This window comes from Periplaneta americana, chromosome 3 (genome assembly GCF_040183065.1).
Source record: "Periplaneta americana isolate PAMFEO1 chromosome 3, P.americana_PAMFEO1_priV1, whole genome shotgun sequence".
Classification (NCBI taxonomy): Eukaryota; Metazoa; Arthropoda; class Insecta; order Blattodea; family Blattidae; genus Periplaneta; species Periplaneta americana.
The window spans coordinates 152803297-152820499 of NC_091119.1; the positions used below are offsets into that span (position 1 = coordinate 152803297).

Here is a 17203-nt window from a genome sequence, read left to right on the forward strand (position 1 = left end):
ATTTGAGCAGTAAGGAATTTTGTGCAAATGAAGACTTTTTGCAACCATCAATATCTTTAAGATTAATCATTATTGTTGAACAAACACCCTTAGCCTAAGTTTCACAACCATACAAATTAAATCATCATGGTAGGCTGTCTCATGGCCTGTTCCGACTCACGAGAATCTCTCCTTCTGGTTACCGAACGTCCTATGTCACGATAACCTTTTGGATTATAATTTAAAACCCATTTTGTTATAGAATTATGGTCCATTCTTTGTATATGATTATACCAGTTAATTTTATTTGTATATATTTTCTCTTTTAAGTCATATATGCCTAATGTTTGTCTTATTTCATTGTTGCTCACTTGGTCACGTAAGGTAAGGCCTGCTACTCTTCTTAGAAATGTCATTTCACTTGTTTGAACTTTCCTAACATCAGATCTATTTAGAGCCCAGTTCTCAGATCCATACATCAACATTGGAACAGCCATAGTCTTATAAAATTTTACCTGTGTATCAACTCTCGTCTTGTTCTTCAATGTTCTACTTATAGTGCCACACATGTATTGAAATTTATATAGTTTTTGTATTACATCATTATCTTTATCGTATGACACTTCACAACCTAAATAGTTGAAATGAGAAACTTGCTCTATTGCTGCATTATTATTATTATTTTCGATCTGATTGGTTGTTTACCACAGTCTACTATATACAGTCACGAAGCTTGAGTTTTGAGGGTGCTAGAAACAATAGACTGTGACGGTACTATTTTGCATTGCCTGTAATGAGGTGATATTAGCGATCCTAGTGGTGAGCAACTACCTAATGTTTGCATATTTACTACGTATTGAGCTTCGCGACTGTATATAGTAGACTGTGTGTTTACCTATAAAGGCCATTACTTTTGTCTTAGTGTACAAAATACTACGTATAAACCAACTTTATTAGGCGATTTTCAACAAGATGGCAGGAAGTCAAAGCATTACTTCCATCAAAATTTTATAGCACAAACATTACGTCCATCGTCTCATATTACACTTTAAAATTGCTAAAATGCAGAACTTGTTTCAGTGAATAACAGTTAATTCAAAACACTTGCATGCAAGTAAGCTATTAATACACCATTTGAAGTATTACATGGTATATGGAGATTACTGAAATTTTAAAATTTAACGTTTTCTGTAAGCCTGTTCTTGTTCTCACTAAAATACACCAATCACAGGCAATTTCCATAAATATCACAAGTCATTGGTTTTACATCTATTACGAGATTTTATGCTGTATTTCACAAATATCTGTACATGTACAAACATGTATGCACAAAAGCTAGTACAAGAGACTTGCTAGGCATTTCATGAAGTGTGCAGGTGCAGACTGCCAGAATTTATTTCTACATGCTGTAAATGCAACTATTATCTGTGCATTTCGAACTGGCGGATCAAGGTCACATACAAACCACATACTAGTCACTGAATGAAGCACTGGTAATTCCGGCTGTCCCAGCTTACTTGAGAATGGTCCAAGATTGGGGTAAGCACACGCGGCAAATGCAGTTCATTGCTTGACCTGTCAGTTCGAAATGCAGATAGTCGGTTATAGAGTGAAAGGTGCTCAATCACAGAACTTCACAAATGAGGCAAAATGGCAAATAAAAATGCTGTTCACCTAAAGGATTTACTCAGACGTTACCGTCCTTGAACATCTTCCATCTTGTGCAAGGATGGTGTAAGAAAAATGTTACACATAAGCACTCAATGAAATTTAAACCAAGTTACCAACAAACAATCGCAAGCCACAGATTAATTTCTAACTAGTTATCGTGTATTGACATGATCTATGTGCATTAAAAAAAATTGTGTGTAGGTTACAAGGATAAAACTTCGTTATTAAACACAGGCGAGCCAAGTATACTAACTTTGTACTGCATTCTGAAATGTGCTATATAGGGAAAATTGCAGGCAATTAATGATTTTTCTCAAAGTACCAGACAATCTCGAGAATGCAACTCAGCTCTGCTTAATTTAAAATTTTATTTATTTTTTCCAAATTGTGACCGTAAAGAAACTTCTCACTTTTCACTGTAATTGGAGGTCTGTTAAGGATAGGTCTAACTAAATTTGAGGATTTTCTGGTTTTTCTACAATCCAGCTTCTTCATTCTGTCTCCTGTATGTGTGCTGAAGTTTCCAGAGGTTCAGTTCACTGGAGTTTATAGAAAGTGCAAGAGTAATTAACTGAAGCAAAAGAAATTTCTATACTTCTGATCCCAAGAGTGGCAATTGACACGAAATACACTCAAAAGCAAGAAACATGTTCCGAAAGAGGAACAAAATATGGATTATTCTTTAAAAAAAAAAAAAATCCCTTATTCAACATACTATTCACAGCATTTACATTTAAAAGGAAATAGTCCCAGTATAGTAGAACTCCAATTATCCAAAATCCAAATCACGTTCCAGGACAGTTTGAAATTTTTTATTCAAAGAAAGTTGAATATGTTGTGTTTTTTATTTCGTGTACTGTACCACCATACATAAGTAAAGTTCTGATTTGTAGGGAATATGAAGAGTTCTTATAATCTTAATCCATTTTAAATTCTATTTCGTTTCAATATGTGTAACTTAGTTAATTTTAAATTGTAGGCCTACAGTCATTTTGCACTTTTAATACACGCAGTACCTTACTACTGTTTCTGAACTATCTTCATTTCCGACCCAATTGTCTGGGTCATACTAACTCCTATTAGTCCAGATAATTGAAGTTCTACTTTAATTTCAAACTGTAGAAGTAAAAAATCCAGTCACAGCTATCCTTAAAATGATTGTGCTCAAAGAGACGAGGAAAAAGTGATACAAAGAACATGAAGCAATTTGTTTTCCAGTAACTTTATTTTCGGACTACAAAAAAAGATACAAAAATTCACAAAATTACTAGCATTTTAAAATATAAACATGCGTAGAACTCAGAATGTAAACATATTATAAAGAAACATTTGAATAAATTAGAACTTCAGAGAAATTGTCACATTTGCAAACAGATAATTTTTCTGTCCACTTTACATGCAGTAACAATAAAGAAACATATTTTAATAAATATATACTTCAGAAAAAATCACATATTTGCAAACAGGTAAATTTTTCTATTAATTTTCCGTGCAGTAACACACAAAGCTCAAGCGAACTAGCAGGTTGCTATAACTGCCTAAGAACCACTGATGAGTTACATTTACTCGTAACTTGCCTTGTATTAAAGTAGAAACCAAGATCACCCACCACAGCACCTGTAACGAAAATACCAAACATTCTGAACATGAAGTGTACCCCAACTGAAAAAAAGTCACACTATACACTTTTCACTGGCCAGGTCACTGGCCTATGGAAGGATGCACTAGAAGGAATGGTGAACAGGAAAAAAGTTTGGGCGGAAGATATCAGCATTAATGATATGGATTGTATGTGGAGACTTAGAGAAGGGCAGAAAAGAGGGAAGATTCGAAAAGGCTGGATTTGAGTAAAGAACCTGCCCTTGAGCAGAAAATTGAATGAACACACTTTTTATATAACTGTCTGAATAGCACATCAAGACAGGTTCAAAGATGACTGGAGAGACCGAATATTCCAGAACCACTTTGTACCAATTTTCAAACTGTTTTCAGAGCAAATTATCACCGGTGAAGGAATGTATTCATTCTTGTATCAAGAGTTTTTCCCCCCCTTAACACAGAAGTATTCAATGCCCTAGCTTATAACTCTAGTATAGTTTCCTAGCCTCAGAACTATGAATCTATCACATATTTCAGATTGACTGGGTAGCGGAATTATAATCATTGGCTAGGAAAAAAAATTAAGAGAATTTAACTTTACTTTCAAGCTTAAATTAATACATACCTTTAGTTCTTGACCAGAACACATCCCCCGTCCTGCAAAATGAAATATACCAATAAATCTATCTACAAAATAAACGAGGCACAATAAGTTTACTATGAATGAAAAAATTCCGATCAGATCAAATTGGCATCAGTGTATCAGACATATGCTTGTCAAATTGTTATTCATCATATGTAGGAAACGAGAAAAACCCAGAAAAGCAGATATAGGTAAATTCATACCAAATGATTTTGATATCGATATCAAGCAGTAAATACTGAAAATACATAATTAATGAATTTCCAATATAAAATTCCTTTCATGCACATAAAACATGAGAAGTTTCACATCTCACAAGGAGAGTAAACAGAAATGCAATATTTCTTAACAAGCCCCTGAAATTATAAGATACACTCAATGAATCCTTGTTGATTTATAGTTTGGAAAGTAGTGACTCCAATGTCAAAAGTGAAGTCAGCAAATTAAAAAAACGAAGTTGTGTTTAAAAAACATATGGTGTTGGATTGAACCAACATATTTTGAAACACCTCATATATAATATTCCATAATTATGAATATTGTTAATAACTTCTTAGTTTTATACAAAAACTGTTTGAAATGAACATACAATATGCAGAATAGCAGAAAAGAAAGATTCTAAGTACAAAGCTTCTAACGTGGGATCTCACATCAACGTAATTAATGTTCACAAACAAACATCAGTGGTTATACAGATTTGCCATTAAGTCACTTAATAGCTGCAGAATTCAGAACTAAGTTTAAATAAAAACATTCACACCATTTACTATAATATAGCAACGCAAGAATAACGTAACCAATATTAACTGCTTCTATTCACTTCTGCTGCCATTGTTTCCACCAGCAATTAAGACATAATATTCAAAACAGGAATTTTTAAAGACACTATAAAGCTCGTAATATGCACGTTACTAAATTACATCCATTTGTAATCACGCAGGGTTTCTGTGAACATTGTGTTTATTACAAAAAAAACATGCTGCAACTTGTGTAGCCATGAAAAACTTTATAAACTAATTGGATACAATTTTTTTTTTTACTGATGGAGACCTGCCCTTTCCAAGAAAACTATCTTCCCACCAACATAGTTTAATTAAGATTTGTAACGGTAATTCATGTATTGAAGTTTCAAGAAAGTATAACTGCAATAAATCTCTGCTAAACTACAAATGAAGACTTGGACTCGGTATCTGGAGTGTGCAATAATGAAAATCACTTACTGTAGAGGAATGAAATATCTCTGTAGCAGAACCATCAGCAGCAACATGGTACATGTGAATCTAAAATGAGAAATTCTTTCTTTAAAACCACACAAAACAAGGAATACTTCGTACACATCAATTAGCAAATCAGTGAGGGCAAGTTCTTATCACGAAATCAGAAACTTGAGTATCCAAACTAAATCATCATAGTTATTCAAATATATATTAAGGATTAGAAATTAAATGTCACACTTACCAAACAATGCATCATAGTGCTGCTATCTGCCATCCTGAAATGCAAGCAATTTGATGATAAACAATTGTTACAAACATTTTAGTCTTACTAAATAGACCTAAAAAACCTCGCTATTAGCAAGTATCTCCCAGCCTGCCAATCTGAACACACAGCCACAATGACGCACAATCACTAGTTAACAGATTTCATAAAAATACAAATAACATTCTGAATCTCACACACCATTCACTCTGATTTCAATAAAATGTAGCTGCCCTGCGTATTATACTTGATTTGATACACAAGCAAATATAGCTTGTTAGCAGCAAATTACTCTCCACAGTATAGAACGCCACACCTGCTATCAAATTCACAGTATGGAGCTGGACTGTGGATATGCATTCAAAAGAAATTATTTCAACTCTTATATAAAACTACTACCTCACCCCTCTCGTCTTCACCTCAAATTTACGATTCTTGCTTGAAGTAAAAGCTATATTCAAGCATAAATACATGATTATTAAAGTCAGCTGTACAGAGAGGTATACCTAGGAACCAGATTTGCATAATATACGTCTCTGTTCGTTAACATGACACTACAATTTAAAGTTACACAGTGTAGTGTGCACTCAATGTTGGGTCATTGACGGCTTGTCAACCCACTTGAGGTATGTGAATATGTTGTTTTTTAATGCCAGGCGTTTGACAAAGTCATTTGACCTCTTGCACTCCGATATTTTCCAAAGATATTATGGTCAGCCACTGAAGCACAGATTTTGAGGTGTTCCGAATCCATTTCTTGATTTGAATTGCACAATGGGCAGTTAGGAGACTGATATATTCCAATTCTATGCAGGTGTTTGGCCAAACAATCATGGCCTGTCAATCTAAATCCAGCTACAGACGATTTGCGTGGTAAATCGGGAATTAACTGTGGATTATGATGCAGAGAGTTCCGTTTTTTCCCTTGAGATTGTGTTATCAAATTTTGTTTGTTGAAAGTCTAAGTATGTAGATTTAATAAATCTTTTCAGAGTAATATGTGGACTTCGTAACAGGTCTAAGTAGCAGTGCTGCCCTTCTCTGCTAAAGTATCCGCATCCTCGTTTCTCAGGATTCCACAATGGGATGGATCCATTGGAATACAATTCTTTTATTGAGTGTTATTAATTGACAGAGCATTTTAGTTATTTCTGCTGTTTGATGAAGATGTGTCTAGAGACTATTGACAGAATAGCTGCTTTGGAGTCTGATAATATAACTGCGTTTTATTGATGTGGCATAGAAGATTCCCGAGACTTTCACTTATTGCAATGATTTCTCCATCAAAACTTGTAGGCTAGGTGTAACTCCCTGTAAAGCTGACTTGAATAATTTCAAGGGAAAAACTGTTCCGGGCCAGGTATCGAACCCTGGACTTTTGGCTAAGCACGCCAACACTATCAACTAAGCTACCCAGGAACTGTACCAGACCCCAGGTCAATTATTCCCTTTATATCCACATAGTTCAAGCGGATTGACATCAATGGCCCAACATTGAGTGCCCACTACACTGTGCCAGTGTTGCCACGACCTACTCACGAAAATCAGGAAGAAAATAAAAAAAAATGAGATAACAGCAGTGTCGCCGCGACCTACTCACGAAAATCAGGAAGAAAATAATCGAGAAAAAAAACCAGGAGATAACAGTAGATTAATTAACGATTAATTTCCTCATTCTGTTATATTAATTACAAAACAATGTGTACTATAAAAAGAAGATACTGTTGTATTACTACACAATACATCCCCGCACTGAAATGAACAATTTTGCTAATGTAACTACAGCCATCTCTAGTCAATTTATGTAACTAAGTCCGTCAACACATGCAACAATACACAAAATATGTTTGGTAGAACTTTTGTCTGTGGATTCATCGGCAATTTGCATTATCTTTCTGTGTTTTTCACTCCCGTTATATTTTGGACAATAGCTGTAGTTTTTGTACGCCCAGAAGTTACCTTTGTCACAGTTCCTGAATCTGGACAAATAGATTTAATTAGTGCTGGTAAGTGCTCCATAATACTGATCAAATTAGTCTATGTTCTACTACAAAAACATATTGGTCTCACTTCTGCTTCTCTCGCCTGAGTGTTTATTCTTTTCTCTCGTCATAGTGTTTAATTTTGTAAAATCACTCGTAAAATCTTGTTTTTTTGTCCTAAAGTGTCTGATCTTTTCAAATGCTTTGTGTTTCTGCATGCATTTCCAAACCTATTTTATCCTCTTACGGGTGGAAGAGGACCAATGCACCAAAATTTAAGAGATGATTCTACACACACACACACACACACACACACACACACACACACACACACACACACACACACACACACACACACACACACACACACACACACACACACACACACACACACACACACACACACACACACACACACACACACACCACTTCTAATACAATTTTCCTTCGATGAAGCATCTTTAAGCAGAAAAAAAATAGTTGATTGATTGCTATACAGGTAGATACGTAAAAATAATCTGAATAGTAATGTACGATATTGATTCTTTTTTTACAAATTAAACTGTTTAATCATGAATTAAATGGAATAATTGCGAAAATCATTAAAATAAATCTTTCAGCTCAGCGGACTCCTGCGTGTCACTGACTGAATACAGCTGAGGAGGAGGAGAAGGTAAGGAGTGCAGGCCGTGCTTGTTAGAGTCATTGCAAACAGCCGTGATGTTGCCAAATGTTTCATAGAAACAACGATTTCGTCTAAAATGGTGAATGTTAGAGAAAAAACTTATTCAGATTTTTCAAGTATCTCCTCATGATCTATTATATACCAGTTCCATTTTGGTACAGTGATTACCTTCCACTCTGTATATTGAGTGAGAGAGAGAGAATGTGTATGTGCGTGCGTGTGTACTTGCAAGCGTATTGAAAATCCGAGTATAGTACCACTAGTGACTTTAGCATGCCCAAAAGGCAGACGAAATTCGGACTTTTGACAAACAAATCAGTAGAGCAGTAGAGTCCATGGAAAAACAGGAAATCTCCTGCTAAATCAGTAGGTATGGCAACACTGCACTGTGCCACTAAATTGTTTCATGTTAACGAACAGAGGCATATATTATGCAAATTGGCTTCCAGGTATAGCTCCCTGTAAAGTTGATTTCAATAATTTCAAGGGGAAAAATTGTTACAGGGCCGGATATCAAACCCGGGACCTTTGGCTAAGCGCACCAATGCTCTACCGACTGAGCTACCCAGGAACTGTACCAGATTCCGGGCCAATTATTCCAAATTTCTAGTCATGGTGCTTCTAAAGCAGGATGTAATAATGTTGACACAATGTCACCAACTATCATCCAACTTTCACTTAACCAAACAGTTATTTAACTATTGAATTGTTACTTTTTATGGCCATCCACAATAGCTGAACTCTAAATTAAGATATATTATTGCCATTTTTAAATAATGGAAGCAACAGTTCAGGACAGAGAAAACCCTCAGACACTTACCTTCTGACCATAGTGAAGCAGCCAAGACCACCAATAACACTGAGGGACTATGTACATCAGAAGTACTCTCATACAGCTAGTACGCATTTTTGCCAGCATGGTGTACAATAGCTGAATCAGTCCTGAAAAGAGATTAAGGATCTATTTATATTTAACTCATGTTAAGGGGGAACTCTAGTGAAATTTGGAACTTGCAAAATTTTTAACAGATAATGAAGCATACAACTGAAGGAATGTTGTAACTCGAAATCTCACATAAAATTTCAGTTCAACTGACCAAACAGTTTCAGTGTTATCGACATTTTAATTGTAATATGATAAGCAAATTCAAAATCTCTATGTCAATCACATTTCAGCATAGGCCAAATTTTTTTAAATTATTACACACATAGTAAATATCCCAAATTTATATCAAATTTTAGACACTGCATTTACAACAATTTTAATATACCGCTGAAAAATGTGTTTTTTTTTAATTCTGCATAAAGAACCTAACTCCACTTTTTAAAGATGCTTTTGAAGTGTATCTGTTCCAAATTTGAAAATAATCATATGAAAATCCTGTACCATGGACCATTTTAAAGGTGTAAGATTTAGTTTTGATATACAGGCAATTTTATAAAATAAAACGTGCATATAATGTACTCACTTAACTAGAACTGACCAGCACTGCATGTTTCATCTTCTGATCAGACTTATCATCTGTTGACATTCAATGTGACAGGGTTGCAATAATCCTCTTCATTGCTGACCTCAGACATTCCACTTACAATTCCAGCCCTGTAACAATTTAATAATGTCAATGCAGCAATGACTTTTCCGTTTAATCTTCCAGCAACCCCCCCCCCCCCCTACCGCCAGAGTATTAACTTCAGATTTCCAGCCTCTTAACTAAATTTCTCAAGCCAGTCCCCAATCTCTTTGCAAGATTGATGTGTTCCTTTTATTAATTGACTTTGCTCCATACACAGCTAGTTATGATAAATGCTGTATGTTTTCGCAGCCCCATCAGATTACTGTAGTGTGTCTCAAGGTATGGTCACATGTCACTACTTTTGTAGCATTGAAGTGAAGTACAAAAAACTGCGCAACTCTTGTACTACGATGTGTGAACAGTAAAAAGGTAAAGGTATCCCCGTCACATGCCATGAAGGCACTTGGTGGGCATGGAGGTAAAGCCCCAGGCTTTCCATGACCTCGGCACTAGAATGAGGTGCAACCCGAAAAGTAGCAGCTGCCAAACCTGTGCCTGCTACTTTTTCATGCTGTGTGCAGCTTAAAAGTAGCGATGTGTGAACAGGGTTCTCAGGGTTGCAGCTGAAGCATTTCTGATATCGGTTTTGTTGAAACTTTTGCTGCGGTTGCGACCAGTGTTGCCATCCAAATGTGCCAATGATACTTTTGTTTGGATATATTTTAATGTTATATGTGATGAAAATAAATTATTTGTAACAGTTATTAAATGCACAACACAGTGAGTACATTTGCTGACGATAAAATTAATTTTTTTAATTTTCCGTAGCGTAGTTTCAAACAGGAGGGTTGCCAACATTGATTAAGTGAATATGCTGTTGGTTATCATTTAAGTATATAGGCGTTTTTAAAAGCTTTATAGTAAAAATAATGTCAATTTCTGAATACTAGTTAGCACAGAAAAGCAAATAATAGATAAGTACGCTTTTGCATGAGTTTATTAATAATGCGAACATAACCACAAAATGTATATTGAGAAGTCAACACAGAGATGGAAACCTGCAGCATGACTGCGGCTGCAAAAGTAGCGCCTTGTGTGTGAACAGACTCGCAACCTCCAATTGCAACGTTTGCAGCACTCGGGTTGCACAGCATGAAAAGTAGTGTGCAGTCTGCTACTTTTGGCTTACGTGTGAACACGACAAGCAACTTTTGCAGCTGCAGTACAAAAGTTGCGCAGCAAAAGTAGCGATGTGTGACCATACCTTCATACCACATTCTTTCTCAGACTTCAACCATCTTCATAGCACTGAAGCTACCTGCGTAATTTCTTTTTGCACTCAGATTTTTTTATGATCATCTAGCAAAGATCTGTATTCTGAGAATTTTCACTTAGATCAGCAGCAGTGAAAGAACATGCATGGCAAAATTTTTTGAAGTACCTCATAATCTAAGCCCACTAACCCTAAACCATACAGTGAAGTATGGCCACATTTATGCCAGGTGTCATCATACGACATGTATGTCCACTATATTGCTGGATTTCAGTGTAGGGTCTCACATTTCATGAGCCTGCAAGATTGGGAAAGGACCTTCTGTTTATAATCCTCAGTTTCTTTAGCAATTACAGAGCAAAATATCTGCATTACAGAATAACCTGCATCATTACTAACAAAAGCTTCAAGGATTTTTTTTATAATATTATATACAGTACAACCTATTTGAAAATAAATGCAAATAAAAACAGGTCAGTGAATAAAGTGTTGTCAAATGCACAAACGAATACAAAATGCTTACAGCAACACATGGGTTCTTTGCACACAAAGAATATTTTAGAAACATAAATATTCACCTACTGGAAGAGAACAGGTCTTGCAGTACTACTCTTGAACACTAGATGGAAGAAGTGTACAGTTCCCGCACTCTAGTTCCTATTTGTGCCAAATTTGAATATAGCAAGCAGAAAATTGAGGTATGCAAACACCAGCTTTAACCTGAGTTTAAAAGAAGAGTGCACGGACTTCTAAAAATAGCCGCTGGGTCTTCAAAAATGGCAATATACATTGAAAAATGTACTAGAGATCAATCGGCCATTAGGCAAAGATAATATTTATGCAAAAATACTAATTTCGATTCCCCCCCCCCCCACTTCAGATTTTGACGAAAATTTCACTAGTTTCACCTTGAGATAATGAAAAACCTTATGTCAAATTATGTGGGTAACTTTCACATGCCTCTCAGTAAGTAGCAATGAAAATTACTTAAATTCATAGAAATGAACATAGGTTTACATGCTTCGCAACAGTAATTCCTTTATCATTTTGAAAATAATTCCAGTTATAGCATATCTTACATCAATTACAGTAAAACCTCCGTTAACCTCAAAATCTGTGCTTCAGTGGCTGACCATGACAATATTTTTGAAAAATATTAGAGTGCAAGAGGTCACATGACTATTGTCAAATGCCTGCATTAGAAAACAACATATTTCATAAATATAGTACATATAACCTTTAAATTTCATTATAAAAATTCAGTTACACGACTTGAACATTTCAGTTAAACTGGTTAGAGGTTTTACTGTTTATAAAAAAACCAACATAAATGACAGTTTCTTTACACCTGAACAAATTTTAATTCTTAATTGCACACAAAACATTCTTTTACAAAGAGACACTATCTTCACATAACAATAGTACAGTTAAGTACGTAGATTTATAATAATTTCGCATAAACATATAATCAATTGTATACTCTAATAATAATCATTACAACAGCCCGAACAAGACTTAATAAGCCTGGAAATCTTGCATGTAGCTATTACATCGCAATATAAAGACATGTTGCTGCCCTGCGTATTATACTTGCATAAAAAGGCAAGCAAATATAGCTTGTTAGCAGCAATTTTACTCTCCACAGTATAGAACGCCACACCTGCTATCAAATTCGCAGTATGGAGCTGGACTGTGGGCAAGACACTTATCTTAGGACTATGACATATTTCCACTAAATGAAGGATTAGAGTAAGAAGGAAATATACACTGCTTTGTGTGGTAAAAGGAGTGCGGTATGAACTGAATGTGAATGGTGGCACAATCCCATCTATACTTGGGCCAATGATATGGTTTCATCATACTACCACCTATCTTGATCCTGGCAAGAAATGGTCTAAAAAATTTTGTCTGGAGCTCTCTCATTATAGGGCATGATTTTTAATGCATCTTTTGACGAGCCTCTTCCCTTAACAAGAAGTCATGGTATCACTCTTGTCAAAGTTTGACTCCCATACCTATGATCAAGGGGATGAAATGAGTGCGATTTCTATTTTCTAAATTTTTTCAGCTCGAGACTTGCATAAAGCAACCTCCTGTTTTTAGTATAATGTTCCCAAGTTATATTAATATCAGTTTAATAGTTCGAGTTATTAAAATATTTTCAAAAAAATTTTGACTTTCAAAATGTATCTATTCCCACAAAATAAGTTACGGATCTGATACAGCATCTTTGATACACATATGATTGAAGAGCAGCCATAACTTTGAATGAAAGAGTGCCTTGAGAAAAATTTAATTCAGTTCAAAAATGTTAAATAATTATTCGAATGAAATTTTATTTCAGATTATATTAACTATACTATACCTAGTAATAATTATGTTCTATTTTACGTAATGTTAATGTTCTGAAGAAGTTATAACCTTTTCGCTGCAAGAAAAATCCTAATGTAAACAATAGCACGTGACTGAAGTGAGGCTTCATGGGCCACTGTTTGGAGCCCAAGATTCTCAGTACATGTTCCCGCCTACTGTTGTACATTCTGTTTCATGTTTAACATTTCCCGTTACTCGTCAAGTAGACCTAACCTCACTACTGTGCATTCATTCACTTAGGAAACAATTATTTTATAATTCCTCTAATTAAAACAAACATAACTTATTATATACATTTAACCCTATTTGTTTTTCTCCGCTTTTGAGAGGGTTTCCACTCTTATGTTTAATAACCACACACACTGAGGATGCAGAAGCCATACTTGGTGTGTTTGGAAGTGGTTACCAGTGTTTGGGTGTGTTTGCAAGTGTTTAACAGTGTTTGAAACAGTACCACGTGCTTACGTGAACTACGAGCTCAAGTGACGCCAGCTTGTTACAAGAACAGACTACTTCGGTATTACTGTTTGTATTCATCCGCGTTCATAGTACATAACAAAATATAAACGTAGCTCTTCTTTTACATATCGTTTTACATATGAGTGAAGTTATATGTTTCATTGTATTTAACAACTAGAATTCAATTTTTTATTTTCAAATAATACAAGATGATAGTTTCCAAATACGGACTATATTTTCCTGCGTCGTGTGAGCGTTTCGGCTGTGAGCCAATCACAGTTATGACAGCCATGTGCTTGTGTTTACATTAGGATTTTTCTTACAGCGAAAACAGTATAGTGTTGCCTTTACACATACCTGCAATGTAACAAAATCTTCATCTCAAAACGAGTACATTTATGTTGGGCACTAGCCTGAAACAGAGGGAGAGAAATATAATACCATTTTTATACACAAAGCATGTGTGTATGTATGAATCACATAGGTAGTCTTCAGTAAACCTATCAGTCACAGACATCAGACTGGGGCGGCTAAATTTCATCATTAAACAAATAATTGTTACTTAAAAAATTTAAATAAACAGCACTCTGTAAACTTAAGTTATAACTTTTCTTGTTCACGAGAATCATTTAATCAAGGCAATACTCACTGGTGGTAGTGGCATGGGAAATAGTACAGTGAAACCTGTTCAAGACGGAAGGACATGGTCCTAATTTTTTTCCCGTTGTGGACAGGTTTCCGTATTATTCAGGTGTGACATTAAAATGGAATATTTTATCATTCATATACATTTATTTCCACATAAACAGTTGCTTTCTGGTTCCTTCTGTGTCACCAATATTGGCCGCACGCCACTCACTCATTATGATCTTTATTTTTTAAATTGTCACACCTGAGTTTTCCACAACTGTACTTCTATATTATTTCACATAGACTTTGTTTCTAATTTTCCTTTATCTCGATAACTTTTACTTCATCACTTAATGTTAATGCCACATTTTATGCAATTTTTTTTTTTACCAGGAAATCACTACACTTGCGCTCTTTTTAGCTACGACAGTATACGGGTGTGAAGCATTGAAAATCTTTGAAGGGACTCGTCTGCCTAGTCAACAGGGTCATAAAATTTATGACCGACAGGCCAACACACCCTCGTACCCTCTAGAATTTTGCAAAGAAAACTTGTTTTAGTGACCTACATATTTCGTATATTCCTTGAAATTACACGCTGTTTCAAAATATAGCTACAAAAAATAGTGTGTCCAAGATATTATTTCCGTTTTGAACAGTAGCAGACAGTTTCCGTTTTATTCAGGAAAAATTACACATAATACATACAAATTTCGCCGGGACCAAAATTGTTCCGAAATAGACAGGATTCCGAATTATTCAGGTTCCGATTTGAACAGGTTTCACGGTATTATAAAATTACCTAATTCGTGGTAATGCCTAGAATAATACAGTATCCGAAATAATAAATTATACACATACTGTGTGGCATGTAAAATTAATAATTCTACAGTGCGCGGTAAAAAGGGCGTAAGTCAAATTTTGAATTACGATCTCCATTGAATACAGAAAATTTACTTCAAATGGTATAACGAGCATATTATCTCGCCTCTTTCATAATGATGCAGAGCTTCCGATTTCCAGCTCATCACAATGCTATTGGTCCTCATTTCAAACTTTACTTTTGCTCTACTGAAAACTAGAAATTTATGACTTCTGTCCCATTTACTGCGCATCACAGAATTGATATTTCGAAACTTTTATTTCACTTTAACACTCGGACAAAACCCAGCCAGAATGAAATGCCATCAGCAATGTTGAGATTGTGGACCTATTGTTCTGGCAAGTCCACTTAAAATGTTAAGAGGTTGACTAGTTGCCTGGAGTGCTCCTATTATGGAACCTTCCTAACCAACAGACCAGGGAGAAATGAATACGCAATTTTAACAGTAATGTAAGATGGTCTCTTCTATTGGCTGTGATGCCAACTCTTGCTCTCTTAGATAGTTACGGAAGTTGTCTTTAGGACGCACAGAGAGAACAGATTAGAAATCAGCTATTTTTGTAGGGTTTATATCAGGTTATAAATGAAATTGGCTAGTTTAGACATACAATTATGTAAATAATCACAATGCAAGTTTGTCTCTGTCATTAGAATTATGTACTATAAATTAAACGGATATAAAATAAAGTCAATGTATAACTCTTCAGCTTGTTTGGATGAATACTAGCATTCTGACTTGCTTAGACTATGCAATTTCCACAATTTACCCAGGCAAAAAGGATGCTGCCTCAAAATCAAGTAGATAATCTAATGTCACTCAATCTTCCCAAATATTTCTGAGTCTCTTTTTTAGATTTTCCCATACATTTCCGATAGAGTCCATGTTGTATATACAACAGAAGCCTCAAAGTACTTTACTGTACAAGTTTTAGCATCAACTCCACTATTCCTATAATTATTAGAAAATAATAATTGAAGAATTATACATATCTAATGATTATTTAACATCAATAATTATTAATACAACCTTACTATTGAAATCTGTCCCTTTTCATTGATTTCCAAGCATTATGAAAGGTTTGAGATGAAATAATTGTTTTATCCTAATAATTATTCACAAAATTGCTCCTCTAACATTTCATTATGCATTAACCATAAATATATTCATGTGAATCATTATTTTAATACCAGTTATTACTGGCTTCATTGGTGGATTAAATCAAATTTCAATCTGAAAGATCCTAACACATTCTTCACTTAATCATATAGGCTGAATACTAGTCGCCATAAATATTGGAGAAAATATGAGTTATTTATTTCCTAATCTATTTAATAGGTTCGTTCCAACAAGTGGTTTATGGATCAGTTCATGTACGGTTCCTGTACCATCTTATGCACATGCACTAGTTGAGCATCTGCTATGGGATTGAAACTGGACTGGACGCTGTTGGAACGCTTTCGCAGATTGTTATGTACTAAATCCAGAGATGCTATAACTGTGATCATCTTTGCTAAGAACAGGATGCTTATTACCATTTCGCAGCTAATTCTAATTGCAGAAAATAGAATTTCGATCATTTTCTATTAAAAGATGACAAAAAGTATGGAAGGCAAGAATTCCGTTAATTCAATGTCGTGTACTCTCATTTAAAAATAGTTTTTTTAATTATTAATTTATGTAAGTTATTTATTATACTTTTAATCAAAGTTGCATGTTGAAATTGTACTTAACTATTTCAATACCCAATTAATTTCCATTCCCTTTCTTTTTGGCGAAAATTTAAATTAAATCTCTAGTTTTATTATTCGTCTGCACTGTCACTTTTCATCTTAACCTCATTGATGTGAACAGTCGATCATGTCTTTCTTCAGTATCCAGGAGACTGTGAGCTTATGCGCGTCTCGCGTACTCTTCCGTACATGCCTCAATCCGCGGACTACTTCTGACCGTTCCGAACCCATGTCAAAAGCTTGTTGGAACGCCCAACTGCAGTACATGTTTCTGGTTCGGATTGTGTTGGAACGCTTTTTCT

At 35.0% G+C, this 17203-nt stretch overlaps 1 protein-coding gene and 1 non-coding gene across 7 annotated transcripts in view; both read right to left on the reverse strand.

Annotated features, from left to right (window-relative positions):
- The window catches only part of spict (magnesium transporter spict), a 66169-nt gene that overhangs the window by 44332 nt on the left and 4634 nt on the right, over nt 1-17203 (reverse strand). For 2 of the 6 annotated variants that reach the window (XR_011331438.1, XM_069821898.1), the window contains exons 4-8: nt 14015-14070; nt 9508-9638; nt 8859-8980; nt 5351-5384; nt 3228-5172 (exon numbers count right to left, since the gene is read on the reverse strand). The gene's annotated coding sequence lies outside the window, so the exon portion shown is untranslated. The remainder of the gene's footprint in view (nt 1-3227; nt 5173-5350; nt 5385-8858; nt 8981-9507; nt 9639-14014; nt 14071-17203) is intronic. The other 4 variants (XM_069821901.1, XM_069821900.1, XM_069821899.1 and 1 more) reach the window with 4 other exon arrangements.
- On the reverse strand, nt 14143-14208 carry LOC138697200 (small nucleolar RNA SNORD31). The gene has a single exon (XR_011331562.1). It is a non-coding gene; the product is annotated as a small nucleolar RNA SNORD31 (small nucleolar RNA).